The sequence below is a fragment of the Salvelinus fontinalis genome, chromosome 32 (assembly GCF_029448725.1).
Source record: "Salvelinus fontinalis isolate EN_2023a chromosome 32, ASM2944872v1, whole genome shotgun sequence".
NCBI lineage: Eukaryota > Metazoa > Chordata > Actinopteri > Salmoniformes > Salmonidae > Salvelinus > Salvelinus fontinalis.
Window position 1 is genome coordinate 7275538 of NC_074696.1, and position 10717 is coordinate 7286254.

Sequence of the window (10717 nt, forward strand, 5' to 3'; positions counted from 1 at the left end):
TAGAACCTTGAATGAGGCTTCTACTGTGATGTGGAGCCGGATGGGAGCTGTTTGAGTCAGTGGTCTGGCAGAGCGGCAGGTCCTGGTCATGCGCATTCCACATGATATCGACTTGCGTTCCATTACTTCTCTACAGACAAAGGAATTCTCCGGTTGGAACGTTATTGAATATTTATGATAACAACATCCTAAAGATTGATTCTATACTTAGTTTGACAAGTTTCTTCGACCTGTTATATATTTTTTTGAAGTTTTTGTCCTACGTTTGGCTGGACCTGCACGACCGTTTGGATTTGTGTACTAAACGCGCTAACAACCTAAATAATGGACATTATCGAACAAAACAAACAGTTATTGTGGAACTGGGATTCCTGGGAGTACATTCTGATGAAGATCATCAAAGGTAAGGGAATATTTATAGTGTTATTTCTGATTTCTGTTGACTCCAACATTGCGGCTAATTTGACTATTGTTCTGAGCGCCGTCCCAGATTATTGGATGGTTTGCTTTTTCCGTAATTTTTTGGGGAAATCTGACACAGTAGTTGCATTAAGGAGAGGTATATCTATATTTCCATGTTGTCACGCCCTGACCATAGTTTGCTTTGTATGTTTCTATGTTTTGTTTGGCCAGGGTGTGATCTGAGTGGGCATTCTATGTTGTATGTCTAGTTTGTCTGTTTCTGTGCTTGGCCTGATATGGTTCTCAATCAGAAGCAGGTGTTTGTCTTTGTCTCTGATTGGGAACCATATTTAGGTAGCCTGTTTTGTCATTTTGGGTTGTGGGTTGTGGGTGATTGTCTTTGTGTTAGTTGCCTGTGTCTGCACTGTTATATATAGAGTCACGTTCGTTTTGTTGTTTTGTTTTAGTTTGGTTAGTGTTTCTTCTTAAATAGATAGAAGAATGTATTCACTTCATGCTGCGCCTTGGTCCTCCTCTCTTCCACATTACGACGAACGTGACACATGTGTATAACTTGTATTATCATCCACATTTATGATGAGTATTTCTGTTGAATCGATGTGGCTATGCAAAATCACTGGATGTTTTTGGAACTAGTGAATGTAACGCGCCAATGTAAACTCAGATTTTTTTATATAAATATGAACTTTATCAAACAAAACATACATGTATTGTGTAACATGAAGTCCTATGTGTGTCATCTGATGAAGATCATCAAAGGTTAGTGATTCATTTTAGATATATTTCTGCTTTTTGTGAATGCTATCTTTCGCTGGACAAATGGCTGTGCTTATTGTGGTTTGGTGGTGACCTAACATAATCGTTTGTAGTGCTTTCGCTGAAAAGCATATTTGAAATCAGACACGTTGGTGGGATTAACAACAAGATTACCTTTAAAATGATATAAAACACATGTATGTCTGAGGAATTTTAATTGAAAGCGCCCTGCACTTTCACTGGCTGTTGTCATATCATCCCGTTAACGGGATTGCAGCCATAAGAAGTTTTTAAATAACCTACCTCCATGTTAGTGAAGGCCTGTTAAGTTAAAACCAGGACCTGAGTTAAGGGGGTCTGAGAAGGCATGCCATAGACCTTCTATTAAATAAAATAGCAAAAAGCACAGGCCTACCCCTTGTTAGCTTAAGATTCTGAAGAAAATAAAACGGATACGATTGTATCAAGTGATTTATAACAGCGCTTTGGTCTGTGATGTTTTATGCTAGAAACAAGCTGTAAAATACCGGGAAAAACGTGACTCCGATGCATTCGTAGCACTGCGGCGCAGTGCTGGAGGCGTCAATACTTATTTTCCACCATAATTTGCAAATAAATTAATTAAAAATCCTACAATGTGATTTTCTGGATTTTTTTTCCTCATTTTGTCTGTCATAGTTGAAGTGTACCTATGATGAAAATTACAGGCCTCTCTCATATTTTTAAGTGGGAGAACTTGCACAATTGGTGGCTGACTAAATACTTTTTTGCCCCACTGTATAACCAGGATTGCCATTGCACTACATTACATTTTTGTCAAGCAATTATTATTTTAACAAACAATTATTGTGATTCCTCCTATATTGTTCGTAACATCCTTAACCCCCATGCAACAGATGTCTAATATTTAGTTATTTGTAAAAAGGGACAACTAAGTTGCAAGCAAGACACACTATCGATAAACTTTTCAGAGGTCTGATTTGTCTCCATGTAACCCTTATTATAAACAATGTTCATTCCCTAAGCTAGTGATATCTGATCTGCGCAGGAAGTGGCTGATCTAAAGCGCTGTTTGTCAGACCAGGAGACGTCCCGAAAATCTGTCCTCTCACGAAAACGTCTGTAGCGTCTGAATAGTACAGATGTCATACTGCAGTGTATATTATATTAGTTTAATGGTACAGACGTCATACTGCATTATATCTCTCCTCTCCTCTCTCTCCGTATCGCTCCCCACCCCTCTCTTCTCTTCTTCTTTCTCCTCTCCTCTCCTCTCCTCTCCTCTCCTCTCCTCTCCTCTCCTCTCCTCTCCTCTCCTCTCCTCCTCAAGGCCATTCGCTAAACGAAGTGACAATAACTCTCATTACATTTTTGTTCTCTTGGAGCAAAAATTTGAAACACAGTGTCCAGAACCCTCACACACGTGCACAAACACACATCACACACACACACACACACACACACACACACACACACACACACACACACACACACACACACACACACACACACACACACACACACACACACACACACACACACACACACACACACACACACACACACACACACACACACACACAGAGAGAGAGAGAGACTGGTGGAATCATGCATACACGTGCACAAACACATACACACACACATCACGCACACACACACACAAACACACTGACCCGTGGGACTCAACTGAACTGTGAAACTCCTCAGCTCAGCGCAGCAAGGACAACAGCTAACACACTCATCAATGACTGTCAGAGTTACCATGGTTACGTTAATCCCACGCCTGGACTCTGCAGACATGTAGAGGAATCTCCCTGACCTTGGAGGGAGAAGCACACACACACTCTCTCTACCCCTCTCTCTCTCTCTCTCTCTCTCTCTCTACCTCTCTCTCTCTCCTACCTCTCTCTCTACCCCTCTCTCTCTCTCTCTCTCTCTACCTCTCTCGCTCTCTACCTCTCTCTCTCTCTACCTACCTCTCTCTCTACCTCTCTCTCTCTACCTCTCTCTACCTCTCTCTCTGCCTCTCTCTACCTCTCGCTCTACCTCTCTCATGCTCCCCCACTCTCTTCCGGACACACACATAATCATCTCTCCTCTTTTCCTGTTAGTCATTATCATCCCTAATATTTACCTGTTAGTCATTATCATCCCTCATATTTACTTGTTAGTCATTATCATATCTCTTCTTTACATGTTAGTCATTATCATCCCTCATACTTACTTGTTAGTCATTATCATATATCTTCTTTGCATGTTAGTCATTATCATCCCTCATATTTCCCGGTTAGTCATTATCATCCCCATATTTCCCGGGTAGTCATTATCATCCCTCATATTTACATGTTAGTCATTATCATCCCTCCTATTTACATGTTAGTCATTATCATCCCTCATATTTACCTGTTATTCATTATCATCCCTCATATTTACCGGTTAGTCATTATCATCTCTCTTCTTTACCTGTTAGTCATTATCGTCCCTCCTCTTTACCTGTTAGTCATTATCATCCCTCATATTTACCTGTCAGTCATGATCATCTCTCATATTTACATGTTAGTCATTATCATCCCTAATATTTACATGTTAGTCATTATCATCCCCAGTATTTACATGTTAGTCATTATCATCCATCATATTTACCTGTTAGTCATTATCATCCATCATATTTACCTGTTAGTCATTATCATCTCTCTTCTTTACCTGTTAGTCATTATCATCCCTCATCTTTACCTGTTAGTCATTATCATCCCTCCTATTGACCTGTTAGTCATTATCCCTCACTCCTGACTAGACTCCCAGTCCCTGCTGCTGAAAAACATCTCCACACCATGATGCTGTCACCACTATGCTTCACCGTAGGGATGGCGCCAGGTTTCTTCCAGACGTGACGTTTGGCATTCAGGCCAAAGAGTTCAATCTTGGTTTCCTCACACCAGAGAATAACAAAAATGTTAAAGAAAAGTCCCAGACTATTTCTCTCTTTCAGTACACATCTCTTGGCGCTTATAAGCCTGGCTGGTCATTTCCCCAGTAACCAATGCAGATCACAAGGCGGTCTGTTTTCTGCCTAAAGCATCTGCTTCCTATCGCCTAACCTCCCCAGGGCCACTCCGAGTCGTAAAGGAAGAGACGTTTATTGGTCTTGTGATAAGGGGGCTGACGTTAATAACAGAACTGTAAATCTGGAATGTAGTACTCTGTTCTTCATCAACCCCCCCTACTGAGAATGTCACTTCACTTCGTGAGTTTTCATCACAACATCATGATTTGGTTGAGTCTAATTGTGTTGTTGTCCTGATTTCTCTGTGGGGTCTCTTTGAGTTTGTGAACAGAGCCTCAGGAACAGCTGAGGGGACTCTTCTCCAGGTTAATCTCTCTGTAGGTGATGACTTTGTTATGGAAGGTTTGAGAATCGCTTCCTTTTAGGTGGTTGTAGAATTTAATTACTCTTTTCTGGATTTTGATAATTAACGGGAAATGTCCTTTATTATTTGGTGGATGTTTTTAGTTGTTTGTCCCATTTTGTGAATTCTTGGTTGGTGAGCGGACCCCAGACCTCACAACCACAAAGGGCAATGGGTTCTATAACTGGTTTAAGTATTTTTAGCCAGATCCTGATTCGGATGTCAAATGTTATAATTATTTTGATGGTGAAGCAAGACCTTGTTGCCTCTCAGATCATTTAGATCTTTGTAGAAGTTACCTGCGGTGCCGATGTTCAGGCCGAGGTAGGTATCGTTTTTTGTGTGCTCTAGGGCAACGGTGTCTAGGTGGAGTTTAGGTGGGCCTTTGCTCTTCAGCAAAGTCTAGGTGGAGTTTGTATTCGCCGTCCTGGCAACTGGACCTTTTTTGGAACGCCATTATTTTGGTCTTACTGAGATTTACTGTCAGGGCCCACGTCTGACAGAATCTGTGCAGAAGATCCGGGTGCTGCTGTAAGACAAAAGGTTTAAGTGCCATTTAAACGGGGTATGGTAGTAGGTGCCAGGTGCACCTGGTGTGTCAAAAACTGCAACCCTCGTGAGTTTTTTTCACACTCGACAGTTTCCCGTTTGTATCCCAAAAAACGGTCCTACAACCAAAAGGACATCCAGCCAACTTGACACAACTGTGGGAAGCGTTTGAAGGCAACATGGGCCAGCATCCCTGTGGAACGCTTTAGACACCTTGTGGAGGTCCATACCCCAACGAATTGAGGATGTTCTGAGCTCAATATTCTTGATTTCTACACTCGAATGGAGTTATGTGAGAAAGTACAGCGAGCTATGACACCTGTATTACTCTTATAATTACTATTAATTGTATTATTATAACATTGCACAAGAAAACACTGAAAATCTGACTTTTCATGACCATTGACCATCCAGTCAAGCTCATCTTTTAACGGATTTGCACTTTTTAACGTGAATGATTTTTAAGTTATTTGAAAATTAATTGAAAAAAAAAACGTTGAAAAAAAGATGTCCAGTATTGTACAGGGTGTAGCAGACGATGCCTTTGTAAAGCTCACCATGTTGTTTTCGTGTGGAAATAAAAATAATGAAAATATGGAAATAAAAATAAAAATACTTATGAAACGGTTAAGATAAATAGGATTAAGTCTGGAAAAGGCAGTTGAACGCCATTTAAGCCCCAAATGTGTTCTATTTGGATTCCAAATTCACTTTGAAAAGGACCCCATTGTGATATTTAGAACAGAACATATCTTATTGCTTTTAATATTTACATTATTAGATGCTCTTGAAAATGCCTTTGCACTACCATGAAGATAAAAACTGTAATTAAAGATGATCATTTTCTCTGGATTCACCCGGTCGGTCCGTCCATGGGAAGAGCATTCTGTTCTTAATGTTTTGTACACTCAGTGTCACAACGTTATTAGTCATTACCTGTACCCGTTGTCCACACCCCTGATGTTTTCATAAAGTTCCGTTGAGACAAGTCAGAGGTCACATCGTACTTCCTGATTGTGATGTCATTGCCCTGTGTAATGACCCCCTGGAGAGGATGGAACCAGCCTGTTAGTTCCTGTAGAGATGGATGAGAGGGAGAAAAGGAGAGAAAGAGAGAGGGAGAGATTAGAGGGAGAAGAGGGATGACAGAGAGGAGAGAGAGATGAGAGGGAGGTGAGAAAGACAGAGAGAGAGAGAGACAGAGAGGGGGGAGAAGAGCAGAGAGATAGAGAAATACTGTGTGGATAGAAAACCAGTCCTGTTAGTTCCTGTAGAGATGGATGAGAGGGAGAAAAGGAGAGAAAGAGAGAGAGGGAGGAGAGATTAGAGGGAGAAGAGGGATGACAGAGAGGAGAGAGAGATGAGAGGGAGGTGAAAGAGACAGAGAGGGGGGAGAAGAGCGGAGAGATAGAGAAATACTGTGTGGATAGAAAACCAGTCCTGTTTTGGTCCAGTCCCAAACATCCACACCCTTCAACTCCAAAACATTTTATGTTCATGTTTTTGAAGTGAGGGGTCAGCCATAGTTCATTTACTTTTAATAATCTAGTGTTTTTATAGATCAGTAGCACACTGTGGGATCTAGACAACAAGGGGCACAGTATGGAATATTGCCTGCGTCCAAAATGTCTTCCTCTTCTCTATAGGCTGTGTTTATACAGCCACCCTAAGAACCCAGTTGTGATTTTATTTCCACATCCAATCTGTCCATTATTTTATATGTGACCCATATCAGAGTTGTGCATTCACACTGATGTAACCTCTGAGGTAGCACACAGATGCAATCCTCACTTCCTGTCACTGTTCCTAAAAACGTTTTAGGTGGTTGTCGTGGTAACGTGTAAAAAATAAAACAACACTTCAGAGTATAAAAAATATCTGATCTGAGTTTGCAGACTGAGGTCACATTATGGAGCAGATTTGGGTTCATATACGATTTACAATATCTCAGTTACTTTCATATATATTCCATAGTAAGCATTCAGATTACCTTTATTTGGAAAAACAAGTAGTTGGAATGTTTTTGGAAAATACACTTGGAAAGTATCTGAAAACACTCAAATACACTGACTCAAGTACACTCCCATACAGGTATTTTTTCTAAATAGTATTTGAAGTAAGTGTTTGAAAATACTTTCAAATACAATTGGGAAGACTATTTTTTTTACATTTACAAATACCCATTAAAATACTCAAATAAAAGGTACTTGTTTTCGGGCTGAGTATTTGAAAATACTCAAATACACAGGAAAATATATTTTAAATAACAAATACTCCAGTAATCATGCATTTGAACCGAACTACGATATGGAACATTAGAATTGTTTTTGTTGGAGTGAGATCCACATATGTGACCTACCGGCACGACTCGGCATCATGAACATTCTATTTAAATGGTTACTTGCATAGTGGAGTCTTTTGTTTAGACATGTAGCTAGCTAAACAATGAACCATAATCCCAACTCATAACATTACTAACCTGCATGAATTTTCAGGTAGCTAACCAACCAGGCTCGCTCAATGTTAGCTAGCTAACATTAGGCTATAACTAGCAATTAATATGGCTCTGAGATACAAATAATATTACTACATAGATCATTCATGTAACTTTAGCTAGCGAGCCAGCTAATGTTAGCTAGCTAGCTAAGAGTACACTTTAACTTGAAATTAAAACAACTTTCTGACTAAATTAGAAGAAATGTGCAATATCTGAAAATGTAGCTAGCTAGACTCTCTTACATGGATGGAGGCTTCTCCCTCTCTGTCACGGATGCCATGGTTACCCTTAGTTTGAAGATGTAATCCGTAGACATGTGTTTTCTCCATCTCCTTAGCGATCAAACTCTAATTCCACTGAACTCAGTCCTCCAGAAAGTGGAGATCAACACTTATCTTCTCTGGGATATGTGGGACGCTAACGTCCCACTTGGTCAAAAGCCAGTAAAAATGCAGAGCGCCAAATTCAAATAAATTACTATAAAAATCAAATTTTCATGAAATCACACAGTCAATACACCAAATTAAAGCTACACTTGTTGTGAATCCAGCCAACATGTCAGATTTCAAATAGGCTTTTCGGCGAAAGCAAACGATGCTATTATATGAGGATAGCAACAGAGTAAACAAAGAGAGAGAAAGCATATTTCAACCCTGCAGGCGCCACACAAAACGCAGAAATAAAAATATAATTCATGCCTTACCTTTGACGAGCTTCTTTTGTTGGCACTCCAATATGTCCCATAAACATCACAAAAGGTCCTTTTGTTCGATTAATTCCATCGATATATATCCAAAATGTCCATTTATTTGGCGCGTTTGATCCAGAAAAACACCGGTTCCAACTTGCACAACGTGACTGCAAAATATCTCAAAAGTTACCTGTAAACTTTGTCCAAACATTTCAAACTACTTTGTAATACAACTTTAGGTATTTTTTAACGTGAATAATCAATAAGATTGAAGATGGGATGATCTGTGTTCAATACTGGAGGAAAACAATGTGTAGCATGCTTTCTGGTCATGCGCCTCTAACAAACAGTACACTACACTGGAGCCTCATTCTGAACATGGCTACTTCTTCATTTCTCAAAGGAAAAACCTCAACCAATTTCTAAAGACTGTTGACATCCAGTGGAAGGGATAGGAACTGCAGGAAGGTCCCTTAGAAATCTGGATTCCCAATGAAACCTCATTGAAAAGAGAGTGACCTCAAAAAAAAAAAATCTGAATGGTTTGTCCTCGGGGTTTTGCCTGCTAAAACAGTTATGTTATAGTCACAGACATGGTTCAAACAGTTTTAGAAACTTCAGAGTGTTTCCTATCCAATACTAATAATAATATAGATATATTAGCATCTGGGACTGAGTAGGAGGCAGTCTACTCTGGGCACGCTTTTCATCCAAACGAAAATGCTGCCCCCTATCCTAGAGAAGTTAATGAGTTACAGTTTTTCCGAATTAACTCAAGAATATAACTGTCACGAGCGTCGTAAGAACATTCCGGACCAAAGCGCAGCGTGATGTGGGTTCCACATATTTATTGAAGTGAAACTTTGAACAAAATGAAGAAACAACGAAAGTAAAGTAAAGTGCTCACAGACAGCTACACAAAAACAAGATCCCACAAAACACAGTGGGGGAATGGCTGCCTAAATATGATCCCCAATCAGAGACAACGATAAACAGCTGCCTCTGATTGGGAACCATACCAGGCCCACATAGAAATACACAACCTAGATAGGAACAACCCACCCTAGTCACACCCCGACCTAACCAAAATGAAAAAGGCTCTCTATGGTCAGAGCGTGACAATAACAGAATATTTTGTTATCATATTAGTCATCCATTAATTATTATTATCAGTATCATTCTGAACGTCATTGACTTCAAATCTGCACGAACCCTAGTCTAAATGATGATTCTGCGATACACAAATTGGCTTAATTATTTATTTACTAACTAACTAAATAATCAGAATTACATGATCATACACACAGGATAGATTATACTTTGATTACTAACATGATGCAATGAAAAGTCCCTAGTGGACTAACCTGATATGACGGCTTGGTACACAATGAAAAGGGAAGGGGCATGTAAGGAGAGGGAGAGACAGAGAGTCAACTTATCATACATGCAGTTGGAAAACTATGCTGATGGAAATGTAAATATTTTGCACATGAATGCCCGCTCATTAAAAAAAAATTGCAATGTATATATATTTACGCTTGTATGTCTTTGTCGTCTCTCTCTGTTGAAATCGCCCGGTCCATCTATGGAGAGTCAATTCGACAGAAAGTCTCTGGTTGAGTAAGTCTCTGGTTGTCCACCATGTCCTTTGTAATCGTAGCTTCTTGGTCTTGGAGTATTTGTTAGAACGGATCCTCCAGAAGGTGCACCATGTGGTTTTCAGAAAGGCTTGTTAGAATAGTTCCTTTATAAGTATCTATGGTAGTGAAATGAAATTGTTCTTAGTCTCTCGTCTTCGGTCGAGTTTCCTAGACTATATTACCTTACCCAGGTGTAGACTGAGAATGTTTCGTATAGTCTTTGCCTTCACTCGTCGAGAGTCTGAGGGTCTTCCCATTTTCTGGTCTTGTAGTTTTTAAACCGTTTGTCATGTTCAGCTTGAGCAGTACATTTGCTGGTCTCAATGGTTGATTATTCAGGGTACAGATCGAAACACTACACACCGGTAGGAACCTGGCATGTTTTGGTCTAATGTAAATTTCGTTAGGAGTACTTTTATAAGCACTCTGGAAAAAGGGGCGTTCCATTCTTTTGGCATAATGTCTGTGCTCACGTCGGCGTGGTTACTGACTGGGTAAAACTTTACATGAAAACAATTATCTAATTTCGATAGATAAAATCACATTTCATCTTATCACAAATAGTTTTAATCATATATGTTTTACAACATTTAGATGTAACTCTGACATATACATTGTGAAAGCTCTTAAAGTTACATTGTTTCCATTATAATGTCTTTAATGATATCACCAAACAATAAATGATCAGACATGATTGTTCTTTAAGTCCCACCTGAGCATTTCCCACATTCTTTGTGTTAGGAATATTTTTCAT